The sequence below is a fragment of the Rhinatrema bivittatum genome, chromosome 17, assembly GCF_901001135.1.
Source record: "Rhinatrema bivittatum chromosome 17, aRhiBiv1.1, whole genome shotgun sequence".
Classification (NCBI taxonomy): domain Eukaryota; kingdom Metazoa; phylum Chordata; class Amphibia; order Gymnophiona; family Rhinatrematidae; genus Rhinatrema; species Rhinatrema bivittatum.
Genome location: NC_042631.1, coordinates 16,720,953 through 16,737,670, shown reverse-complemented (window position 1 = coordinate 16,737,670; position 16,718 = coordinate 16,720,953). Strand labels below are relative to the sequence as shown.

The following is a 16,718-nucleotide window of genomic DNA, read 5'->3' as shown; positions in this document are numbered from 1 at the left end:
GTCCGCCCACATTATGGTTTCATATATATAAGTTAGGGCCATTGGGCCTGGCTCGTTCTGCTCCCATGGGAGGGGGAGGTAGGAGCGAGGGGTGTTTATTATTGGCAATAAACATTCTTATTTGTATCTATTTTGGTGATTTGATCAGTCGCAATTGTGTACTTGGATATAAAGTATAATTTAGATCCATTATATTATGGAACCACAAATATTACTTCTACATTGAGGGCCTGATTTTAAAAAGCATTTACTCGTGTAAGTGGGCTTTTGAAAATTGCTAAAATAATAGTTACGTTTATGCACTTAACTCATTTTGAAAATTCACTTTTTAAACAATTTTTCACTCTTGATATGTATTAATTTCATTAGTAGAAAATACAAAAGATCATACTTATTTGTCTTATTTAAGTCTCAAAGTGGATTACAATTGTAGCGGGGATTAGAACTCACACAAGTATTTTTCCCCAAGGTTCATTTTGGGATTCTGATGTGGGCTTTTTGCATATTCAGAGCCCTCCCCAGTTTCTGGGATGGGTTGCTGTCCCTATATATACTGTAGAGATGAGTATGCTCAAATCAGATCAATCCAGGATCTCACGGTATAGAAGAGTGTTGTGAGGAGGAGAGTTCTGAGTAGGTCCTCAAAGTTTAATCATTTGAGGTGTTTTATTTGGATCAAGAGCTTTTAGGAAGACTTGAGAATTTAGGAAGAGTGGTTTTTGCTATGATGGACCAGTTCCTGACTGATAGGGAGTGCTCCCTGGAAGGAAGGGCTGGATCCCTGTTTTGGCACCTTGCACCAACGGTTAACAGCAAGGTGAGAGAGAGATTAGAGTTTATGGGGGCTCATACAACTGTTTGAATTTTATCCTCTCTGTCTCCTTGGTTAATAATAGTTTATAGACTTCTCCTCCAGGAACATGTCCACATCTTTTTAAAACCCAGATATGCTGTCTTAACCACATCCTCAGGCAATGAATTCCAGAGTTTAATTGTGCATTGAGAGATAACTTTGATATCGGCACGCGGTGCACATGCACGTGCGTATACCGGCTCGCTTCCAGAGACGTGGCCATTTTATAACATACATGCATATATGCGCACATGGTATAAAATAGGCTGTACACATGTGCATGTGTGCACAATTTTATATGGATGCGAGCATGTGCATGCAAATGCCACCTCTACCGCATAAGTGGGAGGATTTTAGTAGACATGCGCCGACGCATTTACCAGTTTCCCCATTTTACTCCCAGTTAAAAGGATAGGGCTTCCTAACCCCCCCTCCAATTAAACAGCCTCCCTTTTACCCTGTTAGTCCCTACCCTTAAAACTCCATCGAGTATCCTAGATTTAAAAAAAAAAATGTTATTGCACACCATCCGTAGCAGAAGTAAAATTATACGGTAGGGACTCTGGCACACACTTGTGTGCAAAAATATTTACACACTGGTTTCATTCATAAATCCAGGCACCCCCATGCCCCACCCAGACCACGGCCATTCCCCACCCTTTTTCTAAAAAAGAAAATTATACGTGCATACCAGGAGATATGTGCATACGTGGGTGCCTTTTAAAATATGTACGGTATGCGCCAGTCCGATTCTGCACATATCTCTGGCTTTGGCATGCGTGAAAAAGGATTTTCTCTGATTTGTTTTGAATGCGCTATTAACGTCTTTGTATTTTTTGAAAGAGCAAATAACTGATTTACTCATTCTATTCTACTCATGATTTTACAGACCTATCATATCCCCCCTCAGCTGTCTCTTCTCCAAGCTGAACAGCCCTAACCTCTTTAGTCTTTCTTCATAGGAGGGCTGTTCCATCCCCTTTACCATTTGGTCGAATATATAGGAAATCTAACACTGATTGCACAACAAAGGCAGTGTTATATGTATTAGTGTGTGACTGTCCGAAAGTGTATGTGGGACGCACAAGAAGAGCAGTTAAATTAAGAATAGCGGAACACCGGTCTAGAATAAATAATGCAACTATTACAGCCCCGATTGTTCAACATTGTATTGATAACCAGCACACATATGAGCAATTGAAGTGGACAATCATTGACAGTATTGTGGACAACGGTGGAGGGCAATCCTTGTTAAACCATCGAGAACAGTCATGGATATTTAAACTACACACAGAACAACCAACAGGGTTAAATGACCAATTGGATTGGTTCTCTCTGATTTAGAAACAGCTGATAGGTCGACTTAGTATCCAAGTGGTGGGATTATAAATCAAACAGGAAACAACACAGACGCCGCCGGGAATGGTAGAGAGAAACGGAGGTTCGATTGAGCACCGGAGAATTTGAACACCAGTTCTACAAAGAAAATTGCTTATTAAGGAATGAAGATACCCTGAGGAAGACAGCAACCTGCAAATGTCGAAACTTGCGCAAGTCGGGAGTAAAAAAGACATTCGTTAAAAGCTAAGTAATTTGTGGTTGGTCCCGGGACGACTTATAAAAAATTTAAAAAAAAGTGCTAGTCACAGAAAATTTTTTTTTAACAATGGAAAATAAACAGTGATAAAAAATAAATGGGGTTCACATTCTGTAACCCAGCTCAGCATTTAATATAAAAATTTAAAATAAACAATTGGAGGCGGAAGGTGTGTTAATGATTAAAAGAAAAAACATTGACACCTGGATGGTGTTATATAATATATGAAACCATCTCCTGCCATCCTAAAAATTTTTTTGAAGACAAAAAAATCTTTTATATAGAATGAGAAATTATCATCATTAACATTGCTGAACTGGTATATAGAGGGTCACCCGTGCATAAAAAATACTTAAAGATACACCGGGTGAATTTTAGTGTATGGTATTTATTACATATTCCAGCATCATCATGATTTGTTTCATTTCTTCTGAAATCACCACTGAATACAGCTTCCAGCATGGGTCTCGCTCCAAAATCCTCTTCAGTAAACACTTAAGCAAAGAATTTGTTAAGTCTTTCCGCAATGGCCTTATCTTCCCTAAGTGCTCCTTTAACCCCTCGATTATCTAACGCTCCAACTGATTCCCTCACAGGCTTCCTGCTTTGGGTATATTTTTAAAATGTTTTATTATGAGTTTTTGCCTCTACGGCCAGCTTCTTTTCAAATTCTCTTTTACATCTAACTTGTCAGTGCTTATACTTTTTCCTATTTTCTTCAGATGGATCCTTTCTCCAAGTTCTTTTGGCTAAAATAGCCTCTTTCACCTCACCTTTTAACCTTGCCGGCAGTTGTTTGGCCTTGCTTCCACTGTTTTAAATGTGTGGAATACATCTGGACTGGGCTTCCAAGATGGTATTTTTAAATAATGACCATACCTGATGCAAAGTCTTAACCTTTCTAGCTGCACCTTTCAGTTGCTTAATTGTTAGCTGGTGAGGTTTAATTTCATGTGCAGGCTTATTCTTCCTGCTGATTAGGGTTATATAGACACTTTTTTTTGCTCAGACTTGCTGTTGTATTTAGCAACTGCTCAAAAATCTCCCTTCCAAGCCTGTATTAGCAGCACGGACTGAAGTATATTTTATTTACTTACTTGATTTATATTCCTTCTTTCAGGCACTTCAAAGTGGATTACACTGAAGTGCTGTATGTATGTGAGGTACTGAAATACAGACAGCAATAAGCTGTGGAATCCATGGATTTTTAATTAGAAGGCTATGAATCCCAGACACAACTTCATTTGCAGGCTGCAATACGCTCATTCTTGGACTGGTAGTGCAAGCCTTGGCAAGTGCATAGTACAACATGACCAATTCCATTTTTTCTCTCTCTCTAACAGAATTTTAAATTAACATTGATTATCCATTTTATTTTTAAATAAAGGGAAATGAAATATCAACAAATATTTAAAACTTATGCTTCTGATGAATAAAATATAAACCTATGCCAAGTGGCAAAACAGGGAATTTTAGAACAAGTCGGGAAGATTGTGGGAGGCTGCAATTTGAGACATCTGGATTTGATACCTGAACCATATTTCTGCTTCCTGGACCGGCCAGGGTTGGGGGATGTAGCACGGGGGGGGGGGGGGGGGGGGGAAATTCCAGATTCCAGCTATCACCCAAAGACAAAATGTTTTATTCTATTTATTTCTTAGGCTTATACAGTATACGGCCTTATTTTCCCACAAGGGGACTCGAAGATAACATACAGCATAGTATAACGTAGACAAAATAGTGCAAACAATCCCTACTCAGCATCCACGCTCACTAGGGAAGGGATAGGGCACATCACGCAACTATAAAATAACAAACACCTCTTCCCAATTTGATTACAATATGCACGAGCACTCAGCATATAAACACAAATTACAGTATAAAAAAAAGAGATAACAAAACAACTCTTTTTATGTCTTTTAGTCAATTAGCACACACTGCCTGTCATGACTGAGAAGCTAGTCCCCGAGCATTCACAGCTGGAAAAGTGTTCTCAAGTTATTATTTACTGGTCCAACACGTAGGCCTGGAACACACAAGACATCGCCAGGTACCTGGTAACAGACACAAGGCGAATGTGTAGCAGGTTCTGTGGGGGGAAATTGGGCCTGTGGCTCCTGGCCAAGAACCCTTGCTCCATGACTGAGCTAGACAGAATGATGGAAAGGGTTAAAATGGAGAGGGGGGGGGGGGGGAAAGGACCAGGTTCCTGAAATTCAAAAGGGGCAGGAGGAAACTGCTAGGCCAAAGTAGAAAAAAATGGAATTTGTTCATGCTGAGAGTGGTGGTAGATTCAGTCGAAGGAATTACGTGGGTAGACGTATGGGTGTCTGCCATCTTTACACCTAAGCTTATCCATTTAAATGGAGATAGTCCATTATATTGTTTTAACATTTATTTTATTATATTCTGTTTTATTTGTGTATTTTATATTGGTTTATCTTATGTTATATTGAACACCACTTTGATCTCTGGAGAATCGGTTTATTAAAAACTACCATTACCATTCCTGGGGGCTTATGTTGGGAAGGGTTTGCACTTATTGCAAGCTTCTAAATTTGAGAAAGCATGAGGTCCATATTCAGAAGCATTTACTGGGATAGCTCTGAAGTTATCTGGCTAAACTCTAGGTGGATAACTTTTTATCCGGCTACAATTTGGCCAGGTAAATCAGGGGGTTTCCGGGAGCCGGATAAACTTATCAGATAAATCTGATATTCAAAATTAGTCTGATGAGTTTATCCGGTTAACAAGCCAAGCCACACAGCGGCTAAATATGGACCTCTATAGGTCTAAAGTTAAGGATAAGTTTCTAGAGGAAAAATCCATAAACTGCTATTAATTCATAAGCAATAGTAGCTCATGATTGATTTAATGTTTGGGGTACTTACCAGGTATGTGTGACTTGGATTGGCCACTGTTGGAAACAGAATACTGGCCTTGATGGACCCTTGCTCTGACCCAGTATGATATGCCTTATGTTCTTATATATGTAAAATTCCCTGACACACTTCTGCATATATTTTGGCAGGTGTAACTGAGTGCAGGTAGATTTGCTGGGATAATTTTCAAAGCGGGCTTATGCCTAGAAGTCTGCATTGAAAAATCGGTGTAACTTATGTGCATATTTTCCAAAAACGTATGTGGGAAGTTACAAAATTATCCCCCCCCAGAAGACCACTAGGACCATTATGGTCATTAAAACTAATGAATCTTTAATCTGTTTCTTATCCTGGGACATGAACCGGAGTTCCAAAAAAAATATAAGAGATGAGTCGTAACACAAGAGTGGGGAAAATGGTTTTCTCCAGCAAGGTTTCTATCCCTTGTGAACTCAGATGGTGATGCTGAAGCTAAAGAGAGCTGAAATAAGGAACAGACTGTAAGAGAAACACATGCAATTTGGCTACGAGTCTTGGCTTCTATTTGCTCTCACGCACCACCTCAATATGTTCTCTGTGGGTGAATGTTTCAGAATTTGCTTTACTCACTAAGTCCATATTGTTCCATTAATTGAGGACTTGGCTGGATTCTCTTCAGATAATCTTAGGCATCACTCTTGTATTTATTTTACCGCTGATCTAAACAAACACAAATTCATCCTCCCACTGCTCAAATGTAGCATTTCTACAATGAGGGCGATTTAGTAAGCTGCAATATTTTATCACGGGAGGGGCAAAATATAGTGGAGGGGTTTATAAAATATCATGACGGTCTCGCTGCATGATTTTTTTTTTTTTTAAATCGTGGGAGAAATGTGTGAAAAGAATTGCATGGTGAAAGGAGGGCTTAAGTGCACAGTGGTGGCCCCTCCGTCTCATTAAAGGGTCCCAGGGCTCTCTCCCCACCAAAATGCAAAAATGCCTCCCAGGGGTCTCGGAAAAGCCCCCTACCCACCCTGGGGCCACCAGCTGAGGCCGCCCTGCCTCCCTACCCTAATCCCTCCCATTTTCTGAAAATCCCTCCCCCCCCCGCAGCCAAGCCCTTCCCTCCAAATATGCCCCTCCCCCCCCCCCCCCCCAAGTTCCCCAGGCCCTCACCCCTCAACAAAAAAAACAAAACAAAATCAATGTTCAATATTGAAAACCTAGCCATCCGGCTAACTTAGGTGGGATATTCGGCAGCACAGCTTTGCTAGTGAATATCCCCAAATAAATCATTAGGTTTAGACCCTGTTACTGAGCAGATCTCACTTGGCTCCTGCAGACAGTGGAGATCCTAGACTGTAACGCAGCTGCTGCACCTCTTAGCCCCTCGGTACAAACGGCCTCCAGGACTACAGGCAGGCAGGCAGGCAGGTTATCCCCACCCTGTACAACCAGGGCTGGCGCTGCCTGTGCAAATAATCACCGCGATGCCACCCCTAACCCACTAACCCCCCCCCCCCCCCCCGGAATCCAATGGAGTCATTCCTGGGTTTCCCCACAATAACTTTATTAGGGTCTAAACGCCATTTACAGTTGCGGTGCGTCCTAGCTAGTTCCAAACGTTATCCTGACAGACCGTCTGAATATTGATCTCTATCAAATGAGCTAAATTCTTTGAAAGAAATCTCCACATGAAAGTGAAAAGCCTGTTATAATACACATCTGATGAGGGGAACTTTTTGGTGAGTTTTATTTTACTTGTAAGGAGCACAGGAAGATCTTTATGGGGGGAAGAGGAAATAGGAGATTTGGAGACTAGGTGAGGGGAGAGCACTGTTTAGGTGGTGGGAGAAGAGGGTAGGGTATGGGGATTCAGGGATTGGGGGCTGGGATGGGTAGGGAGAGAGACTGAGCAGGAATCGAGGGGAGGATAGCAGTTGGGTGTGGAATGTATTGGCTGGGGATATGAGGGAGGGCTGGGAGGTGGAGCTGTAAAAGGAAAAATCTGGAAAATATAAAAAGGGGGGCCTATCCAGAAACGTTTGCTCAGAGCTCTATGTGGTGAAAGCGGTACTGGATCCAGGACAGGAAGAGCGCTAGCGGTGAGCGAGGGGGAGCTAGACAGCCGGGCCTGGCAGAGCGAGATGAAGTAGCCTGGGATCTTCTTGGTGTTTGGGTAATTGCCAGGTTCTTGTGGCCTGGTTTGGCCTCTGTTGGAAACAGGATGCTGGGCTTGATGGACCCTTGCTCTGACCCAGCCTGGCAATTTCTTATGTTCCTATGGATGCTGGGAGGTCGCACTGTGAAAATAAGCTATTCTGAAAAGCAACGTGATAAAGGAGAGATGGCCGTTTCCAGAGCTTTAAAGAAGGCCACATGAATGCAATGCAAGCCTGGTTTTCTTTCTGTCTACAAACCGTGGCCTATATATTCAGATCAGAGCTTACAGCCACTGGAGGGGCTGCACGCACAGGCGAGCCAGCTGCCTCTGCTCAGATAATGAAAGACAGACTGTGTGACAGTACTGAGGCAATAGTGTGCAAAATACAGGCTTTTCATGAGTAACGTGGTAAATATTATAAGAAAGTGTCAGGAAATTTAGATTTCAGTTTTCCTAACATAGGTTTCATAACTGGAAAGGATCTTCAGACGATCGTGGCCCTAGTAGAGTTTTATTTGTGCTACTCGTTCAAGACCTCTCATGATCTTAAAGACCTCTATCATATCCCCCCTCAGCCGTCACTTCTCCAAGCTGAACAGCCCTAACCTCTTCAGCCTTTCCTCATAGGGGAGCTGTTCCATCCCCTTTATCATTTTGGTTGCCCTTCTCTGTACCTTCTCCATCACAACTATATCTTTTTTTAGATGCGGCGACCAGAATTGTACACAGTATTCAAGGTGTGGTCTCACCATGGAGTGATAAAGAGGTATTATGACATTTTCCGTTTTATTAACCATTCCCTTCCTAATAATTCCTAACATTCTGTTTGCTTTTTTGACTGCTGCAGCACACTGAGCCAACAATTTTAAAGTATTATCCACTATGATGCCTAGATCTTTTTCCTGGGTGGTAGCTCCTAATATGGGACCCAACATTGTGTAACTACAGCAAGGGTTATTTTTCCCTATATGCAACACCTTGCACTTGTCCACATTAAATTTCATCTGTCATTTGGATGCCCAATCTTCCAGTCTTGCAAGGTCCTCCTGTAATGTATCACAGTCTGCTTGTGATTTAATGATTCTGAATAATTTTGTATCATCTGCAAATTTGATAACCTCACTCGTCTTATTCCTTTCCAGATCATTTATATATATATTGAAAAGCACCGGTCCAAGTACAGATCCCTGAGGCACTCCACTGTTTATCCTTTTCCACTGAGAAAATTGACCATTTAATCCTGATGAGTGAGTTGCACATCCAGCCATTTATGGAGAAGAATGGCAACCCCACGTTTCTTCTGTTGAGCAGGAGCATAGTGGATCTCACCGACCCATTGTTGCTTTAATTTGGCCGATTCCACCGTTGAGAGGTGGGTCTCCTGTATGAGAATGATATCAGTATGAAGAGATTGCAAATATGGTAAAATCTTCTTCCACTTAATAGGGTGGGAAAACCCCCCAAAATTTAAGGAGGTAATAGTGATGAAGTGAGTTACAGTTGCCATGAAGGAGTACGTGGACATGAGAATGAATGGTGGAGATCAGTTTGAATGTGAAAGCGTGGAATTCTGGCTACAATGAACATGATTGCAAGGTCAGCCATCCAGCCAAAAAAGCCAGGCTTCTGAAGGCCTCGTGCTGACTTTTACTTCATCTTATGGCACCTAGAGAAGAAAAGTGGTGCCATAACATGTAGGTGAGGAGGAAGCGGAGAAGAATGTGGGCTGGGGGATCATACCCAATGCCTCCCCCCCTTGCCAAATGGGTACCTTCTACCTTAGTCTAGCTCTGGCTATAAGGAAACCAGATCTGGACCACTACAGATCTCCTACAGCTGCACAATTTACCGCGTGTGCTCCCATCTTTTCACCCAGGAACCAAACTCCTGACTAGGCCCCTGTTTTCATAAAACAGCACCTGACAGGAACTGCAGTCAGGGCATCTGAAGAAAGAGGCGTTGCGGTTTTTGGCGTTCAGACTGCATGATTTCCAGCAGAAAGCAGGTCTTTTTGAAGAATATAGATCACGGTCTTAGTGAAGTTTGCGTTCTCCTTTCAGAAAGCCTGAATTTTGTCATCTGAATTACTTTCCTCGCATACAACGAAGCTTTCTTTTAAAGGGCAATTCAAGTCTTTAGAGCAACTCAGGTCTGCACTACTTATTCTGATTTTAATCTTAACATATTTATTGTCCAGCAGAAAACTTTAGCTAAATTCTGCAATAAATAATGTTCAGAATCACGAAAGTTTCTGGGGCTTTGACATTTTTAAATAATATTTTTTATTTTTTTTAGAAAAAAAGAACATAGTGACCAGGGGGGTAATCCGAATGGGGCACCTTATAACAATGCAAGCAGCAAGAATGTAACGCCACATAGGAGGCGCCATAGAAGAATGATTGATGGCTTAATAAACTTATTTCAGATAGGTCCACCTGTACAGCAGTGGTTAGAACACAAAATGGATAAAGCACATCCTACGCCCCCGTATCAATTTCCAGCTCTGTATCCTCTGCTCCTGCTAGGACCGTTCAGGTGACAGCGGGGCTTCATTCTGCTTTAAGCTCGGCATACATAAATATGTATTTGCCATGCCGTCCGAGGCAGCCACAGAATGGTTCTTAACAGTAAAGCCCACTTATCCAAATAATGGCCAGAGCAGCCTGCAGTGCTAGTACAAGTCCCTTCCCCAAAGAGCTAACCATCTCCGTGGGCTCTTAGACATCAGTAGGCAATAGGAGGAAAATGCAAGGGGCGTTTGCAGGGCCTGATGTCAGTGCAAATTAAGAGAAAGAAACCGAAAGCCCGCCCAGCTCTCTCTCCTGCGCACAAATCTCAACACTTCCACCCCGGCTTCTTAGTGTATAATGACGGAACCCAGCTCCCTCATGCAAATCGCTTTTTACAAGGAGGGGGGGGGGGGGGGGAAAAAGATGATGATGATGCTAATGACTCAGCAAGCTGCAATGCATGCGAAAGTGCTGGCGTGCAAGGCCAGGAAAGGATCAAAACGGGAACGATTTTTTTTCTTTTTTTGACATCTACACATTCTTTACTTCCCGTTCCTCCCTCACAGCTGTGCTGCACATGAAGGCACAAGGCTGACGGGGGCTTATACATCCTGTAGCCCTCACGGTTTAGCAGTGCCTTGCAACACACAGGAGAGGCAGAGCAGGGGCAGCAGGCAGAGGGGTTATCCTCTGGCCTTCATGATGAATTTACGGGGGGGGGGGGGGGGGGGGGGGTATATCTAAGCCATGGTGGCAGCTGTGCTCGCTCACCCCCCACCCCAGGAAGATCAGACAGCATGCAGCAGAAGGTCTAAGATAAATCCCTAGAGGTTCACGCTGGCAAGCATTTTCCATCCTTAAAAACAAAACATTTCCAGAACCTCTCTCGTGTGTGGGGATAATTTGTTTTTATTTATTCTTTACCGGGCAAAGGAGAGGCAGCTCAGGTATCAGCGTAGGGAAGGAGATTTCAGGAATGAGGATAAGACCAGGAACAGGGGGAGAAGATGAGAAGGGGGGGGGGGGGAGGGTGAGAAAGCGGAAGGGAGGATCAGGGTTTGAGGGGTGGGTTCTCGGATCTGGGGAGAAGGGAGAGGTAGAAAGGAAGGAAGATTCTAGGATACGAGGGGGGGGGGGGAGTAAAATCTGAGATGAAGGGGGGGATTTGAATTGAAGGGGGGAGGGGGGGGTGGTGTCCCTTAGCCTTAGTTTTTTTTTAGTTTTATTTCTTTTATTTTTCGATGCTCCTGGCAGGCGTTAATAGATGACAGTTAAATGTGCGTTAGATGACGGTTAAATGTGCATTTGCATGTGAAGAGCGCTATTACATTCACTCCGCGTTGGACGCGCGTTGAATAGGTGCTAATCCCCTTATTACAATAGGGCATTGATTAGCGCCTATTCTACCCGCGTCCGACTGCAGGTTAACAGTGCGCTCGGCTCAGCGCACCTCATTGCATCGGCCCCACAGAGTGAGAGAAAAGCCTTAGTAAATCATTAAACTTTCAGAATCATGTTTGAGAAGGTAAAGGCCAAAAATCCACAATGAAAAGATATTTCTGGCAGCACTGCCCAAACAAGATATTTGATAGAACACGAAACGTGAAGTTGCTCGATCTGCAGCATCTAATAGTTTCCATGGGAACCTGTGCCATGATGCCTTGGCAGTCAAAAGTAAAGGCCTTGCAGCAGGCAACGGTATTATAGACCTGCAAGATAATTCTGATGGCCAACAACTTTTGATTGCCAGAATAGTCACAAGATTACATGCTTAATGCAACTGATTTATCGTACAGTAACGTAACATACATTATTAGCACAATATATATTTATTGTTATATAAAAAGAGAGTGCATGATTGTGCTTCTTTAGATTAAGGATGCATTCTTAACAATAATTAAGAAAGGGAAGTGTTTTCATAAATCAATTGGCCATCAGTTAGTGATATAAATCCATCTAGTCACTTTCGAGCAATCGGAATAAAACCTATACTAAATAAGCCGTTATAAGACTTATCACAGATGTGGTATCCAAATTTCCATATACTTCACTAGGGTACAGTTTACCGTATGACCATATGCTCATATGGGGTTACAGTAAAATTTTATTCCTGGAACTCTTCTTACCAGAGTTCCTGTGTGTCTTCACTCTTCCTTAAGACTATTGTTTTCTCCTGTCTTACTAGGTGATCACAGCTATCCCTTGCTCCTAGGCTTGCCATATATTTCCATAATCCTGGAGTGGTTGAGGAGGAGAGTTTATAATGCATAAGCTTACAAGGTCTGTCATCACGGGAATCACTGGCCTCATGAAAATACTCCTGTACCATACTGGAAGTTCATTAACTGACACTTTCAGATAGGTGTGCAAGATCTTTATCATATGCTGCAAATTGTACAGTTGTGCCATGAGACATCATTTGTCCCTCACCAAGAAGAAATCCACTGGTGAAAATTCTGTGGAACTTAAGTATTTGAATAGTTATCCAGAGACAACAATTGAGCATGGCTAGGCACATACATGTAAAGATTACCTAGTCTTTTGGAAGCTGGTTAAACCTTAACTTTTTGAGATTTTTAACTGATTATTATTGCCTGTTCTTTTCTGCGATTTGGATTGTATTATTTAATTTATTGGATATTGATGTTTTTATATTGATGTTTATTTTATGTTTGTGATAGGGGGTTTGTTCATCACCGATTCAGTCCCCAGCATTTTTCCCACCAGTAAGATAGTGGGAGAGGAGTTTTGCATTTTGGAATCTTCCCACAGCAGTAACCCCACCTTTTTAGGGGATAAGCAGCTTGGGGGTTTGTATACCCCGGGAGCATGTTCAGTGACCAGAAGGTTAGGTGCAGCTGTAAGCAGAAGGATGGAGACAGAGATTCCCTCAGAATCTCAAGCAAGGAGCAGTGGAATTTGAGGACAGAAGCTGGAGATCCCCTCAGGATCTCAAAGTCAGTGACGTTTGGACTCCGAGAAGACTTTGATGTTTTGGAGACCTGGAACCAGGACTCAGATTTAAGGAAGATTTTTGGAAAAGGTTGATCAGTCCAGAGGGAAGGGCAGCCTCCCTGAATCCCAAAGGTCTGGATCAGAAGTTTCCTTTTGCCCCAAACGACCAGGAAAGCTGGGGTAAAGGGAAGGGAGAGCTTTTGGACTTTTTGCCCAGGCTGAAAGAGAAAAGCTGGAGTTAAGAGAAACTGAAAAAAAAGTGAAGACAAGTGTAAAACGTTTTTAGATTACAAGTTGGAGTTGCCCTACGGTTTGGGGATTTTTGCTAAGGATAACGGTGCAAGGAACGTGGACAAGGAAGCCTTTTTTCCCCCCACTGCATTCATGGTTTTGATGCTGAACTTTGTTTCGCGATGCTGTTTTTATAAGTTGCAGTAAAGATTTTATTTTGAGCCCCACTTTTGGCGACTGCGCCCAGGGGCCCCGGAGATTAACCCGTAGCACCCCAGAGTGAAGGATAAAGCACCCAGCCTGGGGACCGGTTGCATGTTGGCTATTTATTTTATTAACTATCGGTTGTACTTATATGTTGGTTATTTCTTTTATTGTTTGTGTGTTCCGCCTGTAACTCGCTTGTAAATAGGTGAGAACTTTGTGATATTTATTTTATTTATAAATCTACAGCAGTTGAGCGAGTTATTTTGACTCTTCCTTTAGTGCCCCAATACATTACACTGCATGCAAGGCATAGAGGTGCCAAAAATGGATTGTGGGAGGATTTTTATAACTGGGTAAAAGCTTAAGAGAAGGGAAATAAAGGGGAAAGGGAGAACATTTAGAAAAAGGCAGGAATGGAGAGGGAAAAAGAGGCAGTAAGCAGATCAGAGCTGCACTTAAAGTTGGTGGTGCCACCCTGAGCTGCCTTGAGGCCTCCTCCAGGTCTGCTGGCAACGCTTTGGCAGTTTTACAGTGGGATGGATGCCACTTTCCTCCCCATATCTTTGCCCCAGTCAGAGATGGCTGGAGACATTACAGCTCAGCCCAAGTTGGGAGAAGTGAGGAGGATCATCGGTTTTTACCCGATCCAAACATTTGCGTGAACATAGGTTTGCTGAGATCTGCCAAGTGAAGTAAGAATTATCCCAAGATCTTTATTTACAAGCTTGACTGAGCACTCTGCCCGGAAAGCCTTTCAATAATGCAAAAACTGTCGGTGCACAGCAAGACGCAGGACGGGGAATTAGTAAAATAGTTAAGGATAGGGATGTAGGCATATGAATGAGTCTTTAATTTCCTTTTGAAAGAGGTTATTACAGGGGGCCTTAATCGGAGCGGACGGGGAGGGAACTGGTGTAGGCCCGATTCAGTCGCCCCGCATATTTAAAAAAAAAAAAAAAAAAAAGAATCCCTCCTCGCATGCTCGAGCGAGACGTCACCCGCCCGCACATGCACGCGCCGATATGACAATAGAGTACGCGTGTGTACCAACGCGCGCATGTTATAAAATCGCCACGTCCATGTGTGCGTGCTGGGAACCGCGTGCACATGGATGCGTGCGCGGGGGTTTTTTAAATTTACCCCACTTATTTTTGGAAAGATTAAGTGCAATCCCCTTCCCAACCCAATCCCTGGGTGATGCCACGTCTCACTGCAGGTAAACTTGCGGACATACGCGCACAAGTTCACCTGCACATTGCGCAGGCAATCTTGTAAAAGGTCATTTCCATGGTAAAGCATTGATTTGCCAACAGCAATAGCTTTGAAAAAGTTTTGCCCTATGGTTAGATTTAGTCAGCATTGAATTGGCAGTTACTATTGTTTTGTTCATTGTATACAGAGAGTATCCAGAGCACTGCGCAAGGCAAACAAATTCATCCATACGTCCTTTGGAAGGTGCGTAAATATTCTAACATCAATGTAGCAGAAAAATACTGGATTCCCGACCCTGACAGAAATGCAAGGAATGAAGAAGTTGTGAATGCCTGGGACAGACGTTCCAGTTCCCGCTGATTCCAAAGCTCGACGCTAGAAAATGGGACATGGCGGAATAGGAGGAAAAACCTAAGAATGGCATTGCAAATAGAAGTATCAGTAGCAAACAACTATGGAGAAAGAGAAGATCAACAAGTACCAAGAAATGCAATCAGAGAGTGAAAATGTTGCAGAAAGCGGCAGAAATAGCCCCCACTGTATTGGGGAAGACCGAGCTAATTAAAAAGAACTGTCAAGCGCACTATGAAATGTTGCCTGTATATACTATACACTATGAGCTCCAAAAGAAAGCTGTTTGGCACAAGGCAAGTATTAGAAAGAGCATTAGCAGTAAATCTGAGAGACTGGAATCCTACCCAATATACTCCTGCCATGGTATGCACAAAGTACATTTCCATTTAAATTTCATTTTATTGTTAAATACCACAGTTCTAATGCAGGGAGAGCAACTTTTCAAACAGACACAGGTAGCCCTATATACGTGCGTACATGGCCATGAGGAGATCTACGCAAGTATTTTATAACTCGCATGTATCATATCCGCGTGTTTTAAAAACATGCATCTCGCTGAGCTGCAGCATTCGTGCAAATGTAGGCTTATGCGCAAATGCACGCAATGCATTGAAACCACGAATATAGATGCACTGAACGCACATACTTTTCCTTACCTGTTTAAAAAATATACACGTGTATATTTTACGTGCAAAAGCAAAGCAGGACTTGTTCACATAAGTCATGGTTTATGTGCGCAAGTTGCACAATTTTTTTTAAACATGCATGAGTAAATGAAATTAGCCAGCTTACCAGTTAGTCCACCAGTTTACCCAGTGCTTCTCTGGGTCATCGAGACCCTCCTGATTCTTCAGTCTGAACCCTCCCAGTTCAACCTAGACCTCCCACCCAGTCCATATCACTTACACTGGGCTTCGGTATATGGTGGAATATAAGTACATTAATAAAGATAAAGATAAATTAGCAGGTGTAAAAATTACATAAGTTAACAAATGTATGCGCGCATCTTAAAATAGCAGCTTACATTAGTAAGTGTTGGTCCTGCTGAGTACGAGTAGATGCTACTTACATGCAGGGGCGGTTCTATAATGAGGCAGGGCAAGGTGGCTGCTTCAGGCGGCAGAATTCTGAGGAGGGTAAAAAAAAAAAATGCCCCTCTCAGAACACCACTATGGAGTCCGCCTCGCCCTGCCTGCCCCTGCCGCGGCTGCCGACCCAGGCCGGTGGTGGCAGAAAAGAGGAGGGTCGCTGTTGTGAGCCGCCGCTGCTGGAGGCTAGGCCGGCGGCACGGAGGAGGGACGCAGATGCCGCAGGAGGGCAGGCCGGCGCGCCGGCGGCGGCTGAAGGGAGGAGGGGCAGGGGGGAGTTGAGCGAGAGGGGGGGCACCGCCTCAGGCGGCAGATTGCTTGAACCACCCCTGCTTACATATGTGTATATTAATTTTTATGCACGTAATGAGGCATTTGCTTAGTAAAGTTAAGCTGAGAATGTATTACATAATTCAAAATAGGCAGCATCATTTTAAAACAGGGGCTGAGATACCCATCATCTGACATAGGATACAAGTTGTTTTAGTTACGGAATTCGTCAAGCATCTTTGAAATCGTTTTTCTAAATCTTGAATTTGATGCATTAAGCCTAAAGATTCCTGGTTTGAGCATAGTTTTAAAATGTATTTATTTGGGGACTATAAACGTAGCCAAGTGATCACTTTTCATTTATCTGAATCAAACGCAGTATCCCTATGACTGTACAAATGGAAGCACCTGCA

General features: G+C 43.0%; 1 protein-coding gene across 2 annotated transcripts in view; it reads right to left on the bottom strand.

Annotated features, from left to right (window-relative positions):
* Nucleotides 1–16,718, bottom strand: part of SPON1 (spondin 1) — a 310,402-nt gene that overhangs the window by 68,868 nt on the left and 224,816 nt on the right. The gene's annotated exons all lie outside the window — the stretch shown is intronic.